At 36.2% G+C, this 20,392-nt stretch overlaps 1 protein-coding gene across 1 annotated transcript in view; it reads left to right on the plus strand.

Moving 5' to 3' along the window:
• The first annotated feature begins 255 nt into the window (after positions 1 to 255).
• The window catches only part of hecw2b (HECT, C2 and WW domain containing E3 ubiquitin protein ligase 2b), a 91,580-nt gene continuing 71,443 nt past the window's right edge, over positions 256 to 20,392 (plus strand). Inside the window, exon 1 of the mRNA XM_003197612.7 lies at positions 256 to 739. The gene's annotated coding sequence lies outside the window, so the exon portion shown is untranslated. The remainder of the gene's footprint in view (positions 740 to 20,392) is intronic.

Below are 20,392 nucleotides of genomic sequence, written 5' to 3' on the forward strand. Positions count from 1 at the left end.
AATAAATGTAGGCCTAATCACTCTTTTCTAATGTTGGGTTCAGATCATGCTATACAATGACACACCATCTTGTTCTCTTCAAAACACCTTTATTGTTATATGTTTATGTTTTCTTTATTGGAGTTAAACAGGTCGTGCAACTTTTAAAAATTGGTTTTAGCTTGACTATATGATTCGTCCGACTCTTTTCCAAAGAATCACTCAAAAGAACCGATTCAGCGCATTGACTCGTTCGCGAGTCGACCGTAAAAAAACATTTCGAGTGAACGCCTCCCTCTCGTGAGCTCCGCGTCTGACTCTCAAAACAAAAGCAGACGCAAATCCCGTGGAATTAATCCATCACAAATGCAGAGCAACATTCACCACCACAGCGCATCTCCTAATGAAGGTGTACGACCAGCCACGCGCGTGCTTTTGTTCGGGCGCGAGTGTTTCCAGCGGGTGTGAGGTGGCACCGAGCGGGGACGCGGATCTTTGTAAATGAATAAGAGATGAACGCGCCAGGATCCAGACTGGCACGCCGCGCGCACGGACGCAGACCGACACTGCGCAGTAAAGCTGCTCTGGGTTTGGTTCTGGTTGGTTCGGTCGGCTCGTGGTGCCTCTGAGACGGATGTTTTAGGAGGAAGAAGCTCTCTGGAGCCGCACAGAGGCCCTCAGCTGCGCACATCAGCTGTTCCGAGCATCTCCCGTGTGTTTATTTCTGCCGTCTTGAGTTCTTCATCATGTTTATTTGACGGTAAGTAAAAAACGCTTGGTTCAATGCCAAATTTTTACATCGTAGTCATTAAAAAACAAATATATTTTCTATTGTAACGCGTACATTTTCGTTTGCTATTGTTTACTTTGAAAACAAAGACCCAAACAAAGTGGTATGTTGCCTATGTTAATGTACTTAAACACTTCATGCAGTGCATTTGATGTAAAGCTCTATAAATAAATGTCGGATACTCGCGGTTATCTGGTTTTAGGATTGTTTTGTCAAAGCAATGAGACAGTACCTGTGGCATTTTGTTGTTGGCAAATGTTTTGATATACACGCATTTGAAGTTTCTGTTGTGTAAAGATCTAATGTTGCGTAAATGTACATGTTTTCAAGGCTAAAGACCTGCTGCTTGGTTATTCATGCACGTTTTTTCCTCAGTGTGAGTTTAATTGGGATTTATTTCAGAAGTATTGATTGCCAATGTGGCATGTCCTTGATGTTTTTTAAGATGGTAGTAAAATCGCCACATAGCTATCCCAAAAGATTAATGATTCATAATGCTAAACGCAAATATTAAACATTAGATTTACATTTGATTCAAGTAGAGATTAAATAGCACTGATTATTGAAGGTATTAACTCTGTTAGTAATGGCCCGATCATTTCACTTCAAGTCTAAATGTATGATCAAGAAACAGTTATTACTGTATATATTTTTGCATATAGGCTATTTTTTTTACTCATAAATGGCAAATTTGTAAGTAAATAAGTAAAGGTTTATTTATATAGCACCTTTCCCAGACATTGAGTCACAAAGTGCTTTACAATATGAGAAAACAAGTTAAAGAACACAGGACAATCCAAGAAGTCCTGTTAAAACATATTTAAACTAATTCATAATCCACAATTAAAAATTGTGTTGACTTCGGCTTTCAACTTTGGAATTTTTGGCTGAAAGTGTACTAAAGAAGAGAAGTCAGATACATTTTAGATAGTGTGAAATGTAAACTAAAAGGTAAACTATCCTGTTAAGTGCTGTAGAATTGAGCGTGATAATAAGTGACTATTTAAATGTTGAGAGCTGGTTATTTTTCATGGATATTAAAGCTACTCTTTTGCATCATCATTGTTTTTTTTTTCTTTTTTTTTAATTACGTGTGCAGATTTATTTATACACAGCAACATTGCCAGTGTTTATTCAACTCTGAGAGTTAATTTATAACACTTTACCTGTGTATCCACACTGGCCAGTGTTAAAATAACATTTTCAAAGGTGTTAACAGTTTGACACTAAGTTAAATATTTTTTTTTCTAGTTTTATCAATAATTATTCACATACTTTATAAATGCAATGCACATTGTTCTAGTCATGCATTATAAAACAAAGACTTAGGCCCCATTTACACTAATATGGGTGACACTTTATTTTTATGGTCTGTATTGAGTATTAGTAGACTGTCTACTTAATATCTGTTAAAACTGCTGCTAAACAGACATTTCACTGACTATAAGAAACTTTGCAAGGACATGACAATTTACACTAACCCCAACCTAACAGTCTACTTATAATCTAATGAGGATTAGTTGGCATGTAGATGCAATGTAACTTAAATTCAACAAACGGACCATCAAAATAAAGTGACATCCTAATATATTTTAAAATGCATAACCTTTGCTATGGTTATGCCTTCTGTCCACTCTACCCTGGAGTTTTCAAGCCTCGAAAATGGAGCGTTTTGAAAACGCTGAAAAGACGTTTTGGTTTTAAAATGTTGCTGCTCAGTGTTAGTGTGGATGGGGCAAAATGGAGACATCTGAAAAAAGAGGTGTGACTGATTGGGGCTTATTTCAATATCAAGCGCACAAAGTCCAGTCTTTCCTTTTAAATTCAGACTTCGCAAGTTTGATTTGAAGAACAAACTCTCGAGGACACAACGCGTAAAACTTCAAAGGGAGCAGAGTATTTCATAAGGTCATTCACATCACCCTGGCTTTATCTTAACTATAAAATGAAAACATGATATAAGGAACTGACTATTTTTATTTTGATATTATTTTGATAGTATTTTGATATTAGCAGCAGACACCAAAATTGTTGAGGCGTCATGTAGCTACATATTTAAATGACCGTCATCTTCTCTGTATGCATATTTGTAACAAAACGGAGCCTAAAACAGAACTGCCTCCTTACATTTTCAGTAAAAAACATGAAACACACCCTCTCTATTGCTAAATATCAGTTTGAATAATCAATAATGGCCCTTTTGAAAGTATAACGTACAATAAGTTTATACATTATAGGAGATGAAGGCAAGCAATCAGTCAAATGTGCAGCATCAGTGTTTGTGGTAAATAAATATGTTAACTTATCTCTGCGCTCAGCCAAAACACGTTACCTGAGAACAAGTAATAGATTCAAAAGACCAAAGAGTTGTTTGATAGAGACAAGAGGAATAAAATATCACGTGGAACAGCTAGTAAGATTAGATCCAGCGGTAGATCCTTGATTAACTGTCCGACATGCGCTGCTCTCACCTGGGGAGTTGTGCTCAAAGCACCCGCTGACTGCCTGGAGCTCAGACTTCCACATATGCTGCAGTGCATGACAGTGACATGACAGAGTGTTTGTGTGTGGTCACCCGATGTGTATTTTCAGCATTGGAGTGTGGATGGAGATCTTTTCAGAAATGCTAGATCAGGGTTTACCAAACTTGTCCCTGGAGGGCTGGTGTCCTGCAGATTTTAGCTCCAACCCTAATCAAACACACCTGAACAAGCTAATCAAGGTCTTACTAGGTATACTTGAAACACCCAGGCAGGTGTGTTGAGGAAAGTTGGAGCTAAACCCTGCAGGGCACCAGACCTCCAGGAACGAAATTGGTGAACCTGGTGCTAGATGAAACGCCAGTGTGGATGTGGATAGTTTTCGTTCTAAAATGCTGTTTTAAAACTAAAGCATAATGGTGTAAAAGGGGCCTTAATTATTGTTGGGTTCAAAGCTAATTAGTTGCATAATAAACCAGTACAAAACACACTTTCACGCTTTATTTTTAATGAAATACTGGATGTTTTAAAAAATGTAGTAGTTAAAGTCTGCAAAAATATCTTTAAATTCTCAGTATGGTGTATTCTTCTCAAGAACAAGGGACTGTAAAGTTCTTAGAATTGAGATGGCTCCTGAAACTGCAGTATGTAAAACCTGATAGATTAAGAGTATAGAGTAGTAATAATATAGTAGATTGGGATTTTATTTAGCATTTACAGAAATCTTAAAACGTGCTTTGCGCATGTCCGGTCTTGTTGATGATTATACGCATTACTATAAAGACATTTTAAAACGCTGCTGTCTATCAATTCGGTGGGCGGGAAAATCACAGTCACATTGTCATATTATGTCACATATGTCACGTTGCGGTCAGCCTCAAAATGGGGGGGATTTGGATCCTATTTTAACTTGAGGAAAATTTAAAAAAGAGACTTCTTGTGTTTCTATCTCTCCAAATATGACTGAACACACTATACCTACACACAGTTCTGTCCAAACAGCTTACAAAAGATGATTTTCATCATTGGTTCCCCTTATTATACAATGTTTGATTAGTAAGCCCACACAGAATCTGTGTGTGCAGATTTCCGCAGATTTTTAACCCATCGAGTCTATTTATTTACTTGTGTAAATGTGTGTAAACTTATATTTATTCAGTTTTTAAATTAATTTCAGTATTATTATTAACTAATATGAAAATATTCATTCATTTATTTTCTTTTTGGCTTAGTCCCTGTATTAATCTGGGGTCGCCACAGTGGAATGAACCACCAACTTATCCAGCATATGTTTTACTAGTGTAAAAGGAGCCTTAATTATTGTTAGGTTCAGAGCTAATTAGTTGCTTAATAAACCAGTACAAAACACACTTTCACGCTTTATTTTTAATGAAATACTGGATGTTTAAAAAATGTAGTTAACGTCTGCAAAAATATCTTTAAACTCCCAGTATGGTGTATTTTTCTCAAGAACAAGGGACTGTAAAGTTCTTAGAATTGAGATGGCTCCTGAAACTGCAGTATGTAAAACCTGATAGATTAAGAGTATAGAGTAGTAATAATTTAGTAGATTGGGATTTTATTTAGCATTTACAGAAATCTGACTTATTTTAGGAGAGTTGTCAAAAAGAGACAGTTGCTAGTTTTCTAGTTTTCCTCACAAGTAATGAGGTCATATGAAGCTTTTTGCTTTGAAGAGCAGCTCCAAAATCCCACTTCAGGACTATTTAGACCATCTATGTGATCTGTGGATTAAATGACACAGTTAAAGCTGGTGGCTCAGTCATTAATGCCTTCGCCTCAGACTCAATTTCAGGATGCCCTGGTTCTCGTTCAATCCAATATTCACCTAGGCTCACTTGGTTGCATATCCACTCAGATTCATTTCTAAGAGCATCGCAAAATACAGTATAATCTGAACTAGCTTCTCAGATTGTGTCTTAAATTTACTCAAAAGTGTGTGCAGAATCCGTCCAAGTTCACCTAACAGGCTCAATTGCTTGCGTATCCATTCAGATTCATTTCTAAGAGCCAACAAGCATCGCAAAGTACAGTATAATCCGAACTAGCTTCTCAGATTGTGTCTTAAATTTACTCAAAAGTGTGTGCAGAATCTGTCCAATATTCAACTAACAGACTCAATCGCTTGCGTATCCATTCAGATTCATTTCTAAGAGCCAACAATCATCGCAAAGTACAGTATAATCTGGATTAGCTTCTCCGATTTCTTCTTAAGTTTAGTCAAAAGTGTGTGTGTGGATTCTGTCTGGGCCTTGCGGCGTCTGATCAGATCATCTTGAATTTTAGCATTGATTGATCTCTGTTGGCTAGGATGTTATTGAACGTTGGATCAGACAGTCTTGAATGAATAATTGTGGAAGCTAAAGGTGGAGAAAGATAGAGTCTGACATCAATGGACAGTAATGATGTATGGTTTGAGAGGGCTTTACAGACCAGCAGACAATGGAGGCTTTCAGTAAAGGTCTGAAGGAATCAATTCAGCTCAGTTTCATTGTGTTTTCAAGATTATTTCTTTAGATATTTTAGAAGTAGTGAGCTATTTTATGTCACGTTTTTACGTTGAACACTGTTTGTTGGTATGTCAGATTTTTGACTTGAAAGTAACTGCCAAACGGTTCACAAACAGTTCACATGTGTCGCAAGGGGATATTTTTGGGAATAGACAAAACAAATTGTATGAGTCAAAATGAAAATTTTTTTTTTTTGTTTAATTCCAAATAATCATTAGGATATTAAGCAAAGATTGTTTTACAACTGTTAATACTGTAAATATTGGATATTAGAATGATTGTGTTGAATTAGCCTTGTCAAAGACTGATCGTGCTCCTCCCGATATTTTTGTTTACAAAACATCACATAAATGTTGGAAAATTCTGTCTGGCCAGATTAATAAGTAATGTGCATGGCAAAGAACTTAATTTAGACAGTTTTAAAGGCGATTTTTCTTGTTGGGTTCTGATGTCAACCTGATTTTCATTTACAAACCAAATGCAATCTCTCAAGACGTTGGGGTACAACGTCAATGTGACGTCGTGTTGATGCCCTGTGCCTGTTGTGATGTGATGGAAAACATGCTATCATGTTTTTTTTTTTGCACATTAACAAATGAATTCTCTAAAAGTGTCTTCATTATAGTTTATTCACAGGTTTTCATATTGACCTCGACTGTGTTGATATACACTTTTAAAAGCGTCCTGGCATTTCCATCAAGAGTTGTTTGTTTTTTAATATGATATCCCAAATTGCACATGCGGATGGAAACTTTTAATGACTTACACATTCCTTGCGTCAACATGCATTGTCAGTTTCTAATTCTGTGCGTTTGTGTATGTTTATGATCCGCTGTGAGGTTGAATCCTGGGAAGAATGCATCTTCCTGCGTCAGCGAGGGGACTATGTAAGGTTAATGCTTTATTTTTGACTGTGTGTGTTTTTGTGTACAGAGCAATCGCAGGAAGAAGTCAAGGCTCTTTCCTGGTGTTTCCTTGAGCAGAATACACACACACACACACACACTTAGACAAACCTTACATCACTCTGTACCCGAAATAGAATATACATCATGGCCTATTGTTCATCCAAACTGTGCGGTCACACTGATGTGACATTTCTTAGCCTTATTTGTCAATACAGGCTTAAATGTTCATCTGATAATCCAAGATGACCCTTATTGAATAATAAATTAAAACTCAAAACAACCTTTGGGATTATTTTTGACCAGATGATCAAACCAAAGAGTTGCTAGTCAGACATTTTACTGCTCATAAATTGCTCTTTTATAACTCAGGAGGCTGTGGTGGCTCAGTGGTTAGCACTGTCGCCTCACAGCAAGAAGGTCGCTGGTTTGAGTCCAGGCTGGGCCAGTTGACATTTCTGTGTGGAGTTTGCATGTTATCCCTTTATTTGCCGTGGGTTTCCTCCAGGTGCTCCAGTTTTCCCCACTAGGTGAATTGGGAATATGAGTGTGTGTTTCCCAGAAGTGGGTTGTGTCTGCAAGGGCATCCGCTGCCTAAAGCATATACTGGAATAGTTGGCGGTTCATTCCACTGTGGTGACCTCTGATAATTAATGTACTAAGCCGAAGAAAATGAGTGAACGAATGAATGAGGCTGTTTCAGTTTGAGATGAGTAGTTGGGCGATTAAGTGATTTTCATGTGCATCTTGTCAGTTAAGTTGGTTCTGGTCAATCTCCAGCACGTGCTTTCAGATGGAGCAGCATTTACTGCACAGAGGTGTAGTTCACTGATAAGCTATGCAAAGTAAAGGTTGATTGAAATGGATGAGGGCGGCACAGTGGCTCAATGGTTAGCTCTATTGCCTCACAGAGGCACTCGACTGTCTGGGTCAGTTGGCATTTCTGTGTGGAGTTTGCATGTTCTCCTCGTGTTGGCATGGGCTTCCTCCGGTTTTTCCCACATTCCCAAGACACGTGCTGTAGGTGAATTGAATAAGCTAAATTGGCCGTAGTGCATGAGTATATGTGTGAATGAATGTGAGAGGTATGGGATTCCCAGTGCTGGCAAGGGTGCATCTGCTGCGTAAAACAAATGGCAGAATAGTTTCCGGTTCATTACAATTTGTCTTTTGCTAATTCACAATCACTCCCATATCTTTTTCATTCACATTACTTACAAATGTTTCAAACCCATTCTAAAACAGATTATATGCTAAACAGTATCTAGACTCAAATCAACAATGTGCGTTAATAAACAGACACTAACCCGCCGTACCGCTAGGAAGCGTGTAAACATGCTACATTAGCCTATTGTTTGGCTGTGAACGCCAGCTGGCATGCTGAAACCCGTCTCAGATATGGGTCAGTGCTTTGGCATGCGAGTAGCCGGGATGTGCTGGCTCATCTATAAATAGCGTCACCCTCAACGCTGTATAAATAAACACTGAAACGATACGAGGTGATGCAGTGAGGGGGGACTCGTCTGGTTTGAGGGAACGTTTGCTCCAAAAAAACTCAACTTTATCTTCGCTTGACCTGAGAAATGTAAATACGGGCGGGAAGTCTGAACAGGATCAGTGGTTGTTTTGTAGAGCAGGTTTACAGTAGGATGAATACCTAGATCACATATGACTTTACCAGAGGAAAAGCTGTAAAAATATCTATAAATTAGTTGTTTTCTATGTTTATTTATGCTTTTAAATTGCATTATGGGATTTTGATCTCTCTTCCATCTACTTTTAAGCTTGAAAAGTTGTAAAAGGTGACTTTTTAAAATCATTTTTAATAGTTTAAAGTGATAAATTGTCTGAGTTGGTGTTGTATATTATGCTATAAATACCTTGTAATAATATGCCAGTATATTTTCTGTTATTTTAAAGAATTATTTCTCTATAAATTATGTCTTATACGTTATATTATTATTATTATTCAAACTACTAAAATGTCAATATAAGTCACTTTGTTAAACTGTAGAGCTGAATTTTCAACATCTATAGTCGACAGAGCAGAGATCAACATCCATAATGCAATTCACATGTCACACCCAGTCTTCCTTGTGTGTTTTGTTTTTATCATGTGACCTTGCATGTGCTACTTTGTACCCGTTCTCGCCATTTGTTGATGTTCATCTGTGTCACCTGCGTTCATCCCCTTTATTTAATCAGTTTATCATCGCCTGTGTATTTAAGTCCCTGTATTCAGTAAGTTCCGGTATTCTCTCTGTTAATGTCTGTCTTTACCCCATGTTCTTTCTGTGTTCCTCCGAGTAAGTGTTATCCAGAATATACTTGTTTTCATAATCCTGAGATTCTGTGCCTTCCTGGAGTGAACCAGGTGCTACATCACAACTGTAAATAAATGGAAAGCACAAAATATGGAAATCATCTTTGTTTTATAGAGAGCCAACTCTTATCTTTTTGATTAGCATTGTTTCTTTTGGGTTGTGCAGTTTGTTTCACAGACTTTCTACAAAGTATGTTGTATACTGTAAACCAGCAGACTTTTTTTTTTTGCCACATCCATAACACATCTTTATTTTCATCATTTAAAGTACAAAACATGTTTACATATTTGATATTTTTCTGGTGGTCATTAGTTCTGGAAAATATGAACAAAAGTTTCAATATAATGTTTCACAAACACGGAAACAGTTGATCAAAATACAATTGCTAAACATAATTATTAACTCAATAATTATATAAATAATAAGGTAAAATACCACATGTATACACAAAAATATACACACATAAGATAACATAAACATAAAAAACAAACAATAGGAAAAAATAAAGTAAAATAATATATATATATATATATATATATATATATATATATATATATATATATATATATATATTTGATGAATGTTTTGACAAGAATTTGTGATAATTTGTGAACTAAAATGTTTTTCGATATGATCTTTATTAAAACGTGCATGACACATTTTAACTTATTTGTAATTACACATCTGTAATGACAAAGTTGCAAATTAACATAAAAATGTTTGCTTTATAAAATGAGGTAATAATTTTACGTGTTTTATTGTTCAAATGATCTAAATAAATACACTTCATACAAATATGACGATGCAACAGCATTACAAAAACATTTAAAGTGAACATTTGCATTTATATATTTACATTCCGAATAAACTTAAGTGTGTTTGACAATTTTTATTCTAGAATTTTAATCATATTATTTATTAAATTATAATAAAACTATGGGGGAGTGTACCAAGTGTTTTAAATGCAAAGTGTGGTCATACTAAATGTTGATTTGATTTAGTTAATTAATTTAGTTAAAAAGCATCCTCATTTTACCCCGTTTTTACACAAGTGCCTAAAACTTTGAACAGTACTGAGGTTTTTCGAAGATCTTCAAAGTTCTTCTTGGTTTAGTTTGTCTCAGTTTGTTTAGATCTGTGTGGAGCACTGGCTGTTGTCAAGCTCCTTTAGCAGAAAATTATCTCAGTGTATAATTACAATTAATAAAACAGTAATTAATTCAATAAATTGATATTTCAAATTGACATGCTACAAGTTTTTTTATTTTTATTTTTTAGAAATAAGCGGCTTTAAACCTTTTTTATTTGCTTGCTTGCTTATAATGTCATGTAATGCACTTATAATATATTGTCATATTTTAATAATCATTACGATGCATGTTTTATTGCTTAATAGAGTGTAATAATGATCACTGAATTGTATTTTAATGGACAGTGTCATGGTATATTTTTTTAAGGCATGTTTATTTGCTCATTTCCCTATCCATCATATTGACGAAGAGTAAAACAGATGACCATTTAAATACTACTTTCTCTGTCAAGGTTAAAACTAAATGTTTCTACCTTAGACAATCTCATTTACCCAAACACTCCAGCTGTAGCTATTGCGTCGTGCATGTGTCGTCCCATCAGGCCAGCGTTTAGCCTGAGTGCTCTGAGGTTCAAAGGTAAGGTCTCTTGGTGGAGGCATTAGGCAGGATTTATCCACGCTGACTCAGTCATCCTGCTGGAGGAAGTGCTCGAGGAGGGACAGGATGTAAGATCATTAGCTAATGCATCTTAGCTGAGCTGACCGTTCCTGGCAGAGACACGGCGCCTCTGACTTTCTGAAGGATATCGCCTTGTCCTGTTACTTTAGGCATGTTGGCGTGCTCCACCAGCCACAATTGTAGTTGACCAGGATCAACAGAATTGTATTTAATTACTGTGTTTTACGGAATTTATATGATTTAAAATAAACAGCACCTATGGTGACAAATCTACTTTTAAAGCTGTTTGGACAGACATATGTGTAGGTATAGTGTATAAACACACCCAGTCCTTTTTTTTTCAAATTTAACAACATCAAAACGGTAGACCAATTGGAGCGGTTTTCACATTGACCGCAACTTGACGTAAGAGTGCGGCCACCAATTTTGATTGACAGACGCGCATTAACATTTCTCCATATCAACAAGACAGGATGTGCGCAAAGCAACCGGGAATAAAAGGTCTGTTCAGTTTGCTAGGAACATCAGTCATCATCAAACGTGATCAAGAGTCTAGCTGCGTCCCAAAGGGCACACTATACACTATGCACTCATGCACTATGTACTTATGCACTTACACACTCCACAGGATAGTATATGTATGTAGTGTCGTCCCAAATGGCACACTAATGTGTTTTTACTAAGCGGAAATTCAAGCCGTTTCCCTGATGACGTTTGACGGTCGCCAAATCAGTGAAATAAACGACCGAATTATCAGATAATATCTGCCGTGAGTATTGCCTCATTCACCATCAGGAGGCGCTAAAATCACTCTAGTAGGAGAATTTTGCTTTCACCATCCAAAATAAATAAAGTTATTCAACATGTGCGTCCGATAGCTCCGTCCCTTCTGCTACGTAAGCAAACCTGCGGTCGTTAAATGCGTGAAGTGTCCATTATTCCACACTTCATTTTAGCGGCTGAATGAGTGCATCATCCGGGTAATTAAAGTGCACTTATTATTTTTAGAGTTTTCAGTGTGAACACACTACTTACACTATTTATACTACAAAATGGCGTAGAATAGTGCATAAGTATGCGATTTGGGACGCAGCTTGAGTTTCCACTGCACACGACATTTGGACACGACTGTCAGCATACGCCCCCTTGTGGCAGTCACACAGTATTTTCAGTGTTGTCGTGCACCATGGGAGAGAAGCTGATTCTCAGTGTCCGAAATAAAGGAGTGCAAAAGCAAGAGCCTTAATTCTCTGTTCGTTTACATGGTTGAATGAATGAATGAATGAATACTAGAAACTCATAGGCCGCTAAAATATTGGAGGGAATGTGGAGACAACATTAAAAATATATATTTTCATTACTCTCTTACTTACATCTACGAACAGAATTTTTTTAATATATATATATATATAAACTTTTATAATAAAAAACAAAAAACAAATAAACTCCTATTTCTCATCTCACGCATGCACGGTGTACAACACTGGAATACATCGCATCCAGTTGGCCACTCGCACACGGTCTAGTTGCAGGAGTTCAAATATTTCAGCGGATCCGCAGCTCAATTCGGATCCAAATTTTCTACATACGGAGATGATCAGAACTTCACACAGCTCCCGGACTGCTGTCAGGGAGATGGTAGTGGTTTGGTGGTGTTTGACAGGGTGCGCTACTTGTCTGAAGAGCAAGGACTGATGCGGTGGGGAGGGGTGAGAAGGGTGCGCGACGTATTTGAGGACCGGGTGGGAGACGCGAGATTAGCGGGAGATTATCTCTCATTTGCGGGAATCCGGGAGTCTCTGTGCATTTGCAAGAGACTCACGAAACTTCTGGAAGACTTGGAACTTCTGGAATGACCTCCCGCCCTGCTCATTATTCTCTCTTCATATAACCCTATGCATATTAAATATCCATAATACACTTTGATATAGCCGGGGTTGGATCGTATCACTTTTTCACTACAATCAATCCGCTCCAGAGTTTGTTCCAATCGAGCCAAGACACCTCATTCAAGCAATCTCGGAGCGATTGTTTTGATGCATATCTGAGCACGATTGGTGGTTTCACATTTGTCAAATGAACCACGCTAACTAGGCAAACAAGACCGCATGAATTGTATTATTATTTTATTATTAATAATTATAAATTAATATATTTATTAAAATTTTATTTTAAATTGCCATATAAAGATTTCCATGTAGCTTTTCACATCTAATTTTAAATTAAAAAAATAATTTAAAATATTGTTTTTCAATTGCTAATGCACACATTTTTATTTATTCATTTATTTATTTATTTATTTATTTAATTAATTAATTAATTTTTCTATTTATTTATCTATTTATTTATTTATTTTTTTCTTTATTAATTGATTCATTTATTTGTTTTATGTATTTATTTGTTTGTTTATTTATTTATTTTATATTTTAATTTAATTTATAAAAATTAACAAATAATTAATGAATGAATAATTAAATAGCATAAGCATACAAAAAAAGTCTATATACTGTATAAATTGTATTATTATTATTATTATTTTACTATGTAATTTATTTTTAGTTTCTAAGGCCCACATTTCTATTTTTTTTTTATATAATTCAATTAATTGCATTTTGCTTGCTCATGTAATTTTTCTCTGTCATTTAATTGTTTCATTGAATTTAATTCTTCTGTATTTCAACTGATTGGCATGTTTTGCAAGAACAAACACCTCTCTTCTTCTAGCTTTTATACATGTTATATCTGTTTTATACGATTAATAAATCTCATAATTTTGCATTTCTAGCCCTACACCCTTAAAACATAATGGGAAAAGCATTAAGACAGGACGTTCTGTTGATTATTTAGACGAAGATCAAATGCATTACATTAATCCAAAGAGATAAGCGAGGCATATGCTGTGTAGTCTGACAAAACATGCTTGGAGAAAATTAAAAAGTGATGAAAAATATGAGTAGAACAGGTGGAGGAGACAATGATAACATGTGAGATGGCTTTAAATGTGTGTGTGTGTGTGTGTGTGTGTGTGTGTGTGTGTGTGTGTGTGTGTAGGCAGACAGAGGGACGGACAGTCAGGCCACAGAAATGAGATGAGACTGGCCTGGTAATACAGGGATTAATAAAAGCGTTCTGTCACCGCTAAATCCACCCATTCACCCTCTAATCCTCACCCAGCGATCAGCCGCACACCTACTGTTAGTGTGCCAGTTAGCATGCTAGCCTGTTAGCCTGCTAGTCTGTAGGGTAGGCTTTTGGATGTGGGAGCAGGTAAGGCAGATTATCAGCAAGTCTGTATTGATTTATGAATCAATTGTGTGTGTGTGTGTACGTGTTTTTGTGACATATCAAAACACAAATCTGTATAATGACATGGGTATGATACAGGTATTACAAAAAGGAGGTGAAATATGAGGACATTGGTGACGTCCTCATTTCTTAAAATGCTTATAAATCCTACAGAATGAGTTTAATCAGAGAGTAAAGCTGCACACAGTCTCCTGTGATGGTTGGGTTTAGGGGTGGGGTGGGGTGAGGGCAATTTAATATACGGTTTGGACAGTATAAAATGAATGGAAACCTATGTAATGTCCCCACTTTTCACAAAAACAAACGTGTGTGTGTGTTAAAAGTGTAATGGAGATTGGCTTTTGTATTGTTCAGAAAACTACTGAAGGAATATGTGGATAGCTATGATACTGAATTGCATTTTAATCTGAATATCAGCAAAGTGTGTTATCAGTTTTATCATATCACACTCTTTATGAACTCCATTGCCGGCCCGTAGGGTTGAGGGGCTAGATAAAATTGAGGCGAGATAAAATTGAGAAGAAAGCACAAAAAATAATACAAAAAATTAATTTTAATATTTAAGTGTATACATTTTTATTAACTGTAACATCTTTAACCTATAATAGATATGTAAAATATTTACTCAGATTAAAACAAATAAGTTTGCAAGCCAGAAAACACTCATTTAAAAAAATAAAGTATATGCAGTGCATCCAAAAAGTACTTACTTTTGTTTTTTATTCATCTTCACTTTTTCCACAATTTTTATGTCACAGCCTTATTCCAAAATGGATTAAATTCATTTTTTCCTCCAAATGCTACACACAATACCCCATAATGACACTGTGAAAAAGGAGTTTTTGAAATTGTTGCAAATTTGTTAAAAATAAAAAAGCTGAAAAATCACATGTACATCAGTATTCACAGCCTTTGCCGTGAAGCTCTTAATTGAGCTCAGGTACATTCTGTTTCCACTGATCATTCTTGAGATGTTTCAGCAGCTTCACTGGAGTTCACCTGTGGTCAATTCAGTTGATTGGACATGATTTGAAAAGGCATACACCTGTCTATATAAGGTCCCAGGGTTGACAGTGCATGGAAACCTGCTGGGGTGTTCATCTTCAAGTAGGACAATCACCCAAAATACACTGCCAAAATATCAATGGAGTGGCTTCACAACAACTCGGTGAATGTCCTTTAGTGGCCCAGCCAGAGCCCAGACCTAAATCCTATTGAACATCTCTGGCGAGATCTGAAAATGGCTGTACACCGTTGCTTCTCATCCAACATGATGGAGCTTGAGAGGTACTGCAAAGAGGGCAAAAATTCCCAAAGACAGGGCGAGACAAGCTTGTGGCATCATATTCAAGAAGACTTGAGGCTGTAATTGCGGCCAAAGGTGCATCAACAAAGTATTGAGCAAAGGCTGTGAATACTGATGTACATGTGATTATTCAGCTTTTTATTTGTAATAAATTTGCAACAATTTCAAAAACTCTTATTTCACAGTGTCATTATGGGGTATTGTGTGTAGAATGTTGAGAAAATAAATGAATTTAATCCATTTTGGAATAAGGCTGTGACATAAAAACAAGTGGAAAAAGTGAAGCGCTATGAATACTCTCCGGCTGCACTGTGATTATGACAAATACAAATAAAACATGAATCAAATACATTTTTTGTGAATGAATAACAGACAAATATATGCATAAATAACTAGAAATGCAGAAGACATTTTAAACGTTCGCGGTCGTCTTCACGCTTACATTCACAGTAAATATAATATTAAAACAATATTCATGGGGTGAATACTATTCAACTATATTTATAGTATTCAACTATTCACTAATATCAACGTCTAATGATGTTACAGCTTGACGTTGTGTGGACGTTACAACAATGACGTCTATCAGACGTTGGATTTTAGTTGCCATACTTGACGAATAAATGTCAGTATTTGACGTCAATGTAACGTTGGGTTAAGATGTTGGCTCGAGTCGTCGTTGGATTTTGGTCACTTTCCAACACAACTTAAAATCAACCAAATATTGGATTTTGGTTGCCATACCCGACTACTAAATGTCAGTATTTGACGTCAATATGACGTTGGTTTAAGATGTTGGCTCGACGTTGGATTTTGGTCATTGTCCAACACAACCTAAAATCAACCAAATATCAACATCATTTGCCGATGTTACTGGATGTCAAAATAACGTTATTCTCAGACACTGGCTAGACATTCAGGTTTGGTCACCTGACATCACGACCTAAATTTAACCTAATATTAACATCTTATAATGTTGTGTGCCTGCTGGGATGATATCTTGTGCTTTAGATGCTTTTGTGCTTTTTTGTGCTTTAACTGCTTTTGGACAATCAGTTTTTTCAGTTAAAGCAGCAGAAAGATGGAATAAAATACCAGTGTATATCAGAGAGAGCAGCACTTTTAATAATTTTAAAACTGTTCTTAAAATCTGGCTAAAACAAAATCAAATATGCAGCCACTGATTTGATTTCATTTTATTGACAATGATGTATTGTATTTATTGTACTGTAAGTGTATATTGTATTTGTTATAAGTGTTAAATTTGTTACTTCCTGCCCAGGGACTACAGATGTAAATTAGCTTTATAGCTAACTCTGGCACAACATGTCATGTTGTACATTGTCCCTGTATAAATAAATAAAGTAAAGAAAGAAAGAAAGATGAGTCAAAAACATAAACACAGCAACTTAAATATGACACAATAGAAATTAAAGTGTTTCGTGTCATTTAAAAAGTAGTGGTACTTTAAACCTCATGACAAGATAACCAAATTAATTAAAGATCTTTAATATATCTGTTTCACAACACTGTTTTTGTTATTGGCTGACTGTCAGGTTCAAACCAAATGCTGAGACTTCATACATGGATCTCTCTCTTAAATAGTTTCAAAGTCCTGCTCTTTGTAGTTATGCCATGTGTGGGACATCAGGAAAACGGCTGACCTATTTTTTTTGTTTTTGTAAAATCTTCACCCTTTTGATTGTACCACAGCCATCTCAGCGTGGCTTGCTCTGGTGTGAAGATATCCTGCTGGCCATCACATCAGAGGAGAATAATACATGAGATATCTAACACTTCCTGTCAGATCCACCGCTAGTGTGAAACTCCTCTTGATCCTATTAGTTTCACCTGCTACCAGCACCTACTGTGATGCTCTCAAAGCAATCTGAGACTAATTGATGAGTTTAAACGGGAAGGAAAGGCTCGATGGGAGGGACGCTGTAATTGAATCAGAGTTTTTCTTTTCTGTCTCTCTGCATTTAACCTCAGAGTTGAAGTCAGAATTATTCGCCCTCCTGTGAATTTGTTTTCTTTTTCAAATATTTCCCAAACGATGTTAAACAGAGCAGGGAATTTTTCACAATAATTTTGATAATATTTTTTTTTTTGGAGAAAGTCTTATTTGTTTTATTTCGGCTAGAATAAAAGCAGTTTTTAATTGTTTTAAAACCATTTTAAAGTCAATATTATTAGCCCCTTTAAGCTATGTATGTACAATATACAATTACTTGCCTAATTAAACTAACTTGCCTAATTAACCTAGTTAAGCCTTTAAATGTCACTTTAAGCTGTATAGAAGTGTCTTGAAAAATATCTAGTCAAATATTATTTACTGTCATCATAGCAAAAATAAAATAAATCAGTTATTTATTATGTATATTTATTAACCGTTATTATCATCAGTTATCGCTGGTGATCGTGACAAATATTTTGCAATACTAAACTGACCAATCAGAGAAGATTAGGTTTGTGGCACGGACAAGTTTGAAAAAAATGAATGAATGAATGAATCAGTCAGTCAGTCAGTCTGTCTGTCTATCCGTCTATCCGTCTATCCATCTATCCATGTATTTATCCGTCTGTCCATCTGTCCGTCCGTCCGTCCATCCATTTATCTGTCTAAATCCATTTTTTCATCCATCCATTTTTTTATCTATCTATCTATCTATCTATCTATCTATCTATCTATCTATCTATCTATCTATCTATCTATCTATCTATCTATCTATCTATCTATCTATCTATCTATCTATCTATCTATCTATCTATCTATCTATCTATCTATCCATCCATCCATCCATCCATCCATCCATCCATCCATCCATCCATCCATCCATCCATCCATCCATCCATCCATCCATCCATCCATCCATCCATCCATCCATCCATCCATCCATCCATCCATCCATCCATCCATCCATCCATCCATCCATCCATCCATCCATCCATCCATCCATCCATCCATCCATCCATCCATCCATCCATCCATCCATCCATCCATCCATCCATCCATCCATCCATCCATCCATCCATCCATCCATCCATCCATCCATCCATCCATCCATCCATCCATCCATCCATCCATCCATCCATCCATCCATCCATCCATCCATCCATCCATCCATCCATCCATCCATCCATCCATCCATCCATCCATCCATCCATCCATCCATCCATCCATCCATCCATCCATCCATCCATCCATCCATCCATCCATCCATCCATCCATCCATCCATCCATCCATCCATCCATCCATCCATCCATCCATCCATCCATCCATCCATCCATCCATCCATCCATCCATCCATCCATCCATCCATCCATCCATCCATCCATCCATCCATCCATCCATCCATCCATCCATCCATCCATCCATCCATCCATCCATCCATCCATCCATCCATCCATCCATCCATCCATCCATCCAGGCCCGTGCAGAGACTGTCCAAAGGGCATGTGCAGGTTACATTTTTTGAAGAGCGGGGTGGGGGGGGTGTTGTGTTGTTGTCGCGCCCAGAGATGAACAGAGATTTACACTGAATATATGTACAGATTGCTATTAATAATCAGAAATGTGCCGATAGATAAACATGAATACAAATGTATATGCACCGTGGGTGTGTACATAATTACAGGCGTCCATGTGCAGAGGGTATGTACAGTCCAAACAAGTAAATCAGTGCAATGAATATCTGCAAATCTCAAATGTGCAAATGTTAAACAGTGCAGTGATTGTGAGGAGTAAAAGTTAGAGGAGGGTGGGGGTCAGTGAGGGGCAGAGTTCAAGAGGGAGACCATCCATCCATCCATTCATCCATCCATCTTACCTGTCTGTCTGTCTGTCTGTCTGTCTAACCATTTTTCATCTATCATTCGAAAGTTCATAGGTCTAGATAATCTCTACATTAAACAATGATTTTTAATATAGAAACTTGTGAACCCATGAACAAAACAAATAGAATTGTTAATAAAGAGTATTTAACAAACTTTGATCTTCTATTATACATTTTTTGCTCAACAACCTGATAAAGAGCCTGGAAAATAACTGCTCAGAACTGATCTAAACCATTTTTTTTCTGAGCGACTACTAATGATAGCACAGAATGCACAACTAAAAGTCTTTCGGTTTGCTTATCCATGAAGATTTCATGTCAAAACATACAACTGAACAAAATGCATGTTTAAAGCTGCCACACCCCAACTACATACTTGTCTTTATGTGTGTGTGTTTGTGTGTACAGTAGGTGTGTAGTGAAACAGAACACACTGTATACATATATATGCTGTTTCAAAAGATTAAAAAACAAGCCTGGGCCCCTCATTCTGTGCAAAAACACCATTAAGGATCGGCCAACCCAACAACTTTGACTATAGTGTGTCATTTCAAGAGGAACTCTTTATTTGGAGAGTGGATCAATGCCAGATTAGTTCAGTAGACCACATGACTAAAAGTATTAGTGATGTATGAACCTGTACCACCTGAAATATGCATACCTAAACCTGAAGTCTGACTTTGTTTTCGTCTAACAGCAAAGGTGCAGGATTTTATTTTTCATCATGGTCACTTTTTCTGAAGATCTGGTTCAATGCAAATGGTGCAAGTCATTCGAAGTACATTGCAGAAAAATATTTCATTCACAATTAAAATAATTTTCTTGAGAGATTCTAGATAAATTTGACATTAAGTAATGTGAAAAAACATAATTTTTTTAAAATCCAAAATTCATATAATTATTTTTCATATAAAATCTCCTTAGTTATTATGCATGCACATTTATTGAGCTCATATAAAATTAAAGACAATCTATAATGTCTGTACATTTATTTCTCCCGCCACAGAAGTTTTTTAATGCAAAAGGTAAATCAAAATAATCAAAAACTAAATGCATCAATCAAAAACAGATATTTTTTTTTGAGAGATTATTATCAAATTTGACATTAATTAATGAAAAAAACATGCATTTTTTATCCAAATTTCATATAATTATTTTGCATATAAAAATGTGTAATTAAAAAGTTTTATTATTACATTTATTGAGCTCATATTATAATTAAGAC

Source organism: Danio rerio, chromosome 1 (genome assembly GCF_049306965.1).
Source record: "Danio rerio strain Tuebingen ecotype United States chromosome 1, GRCz12tu, whole genome shotgun sequence".
Taxonomy (NCBI): Eukaryota; Metazoa; Chordata; class Actinopteri; order Cypriniformes; family Danionidae; genus Danio; species Danio rerio.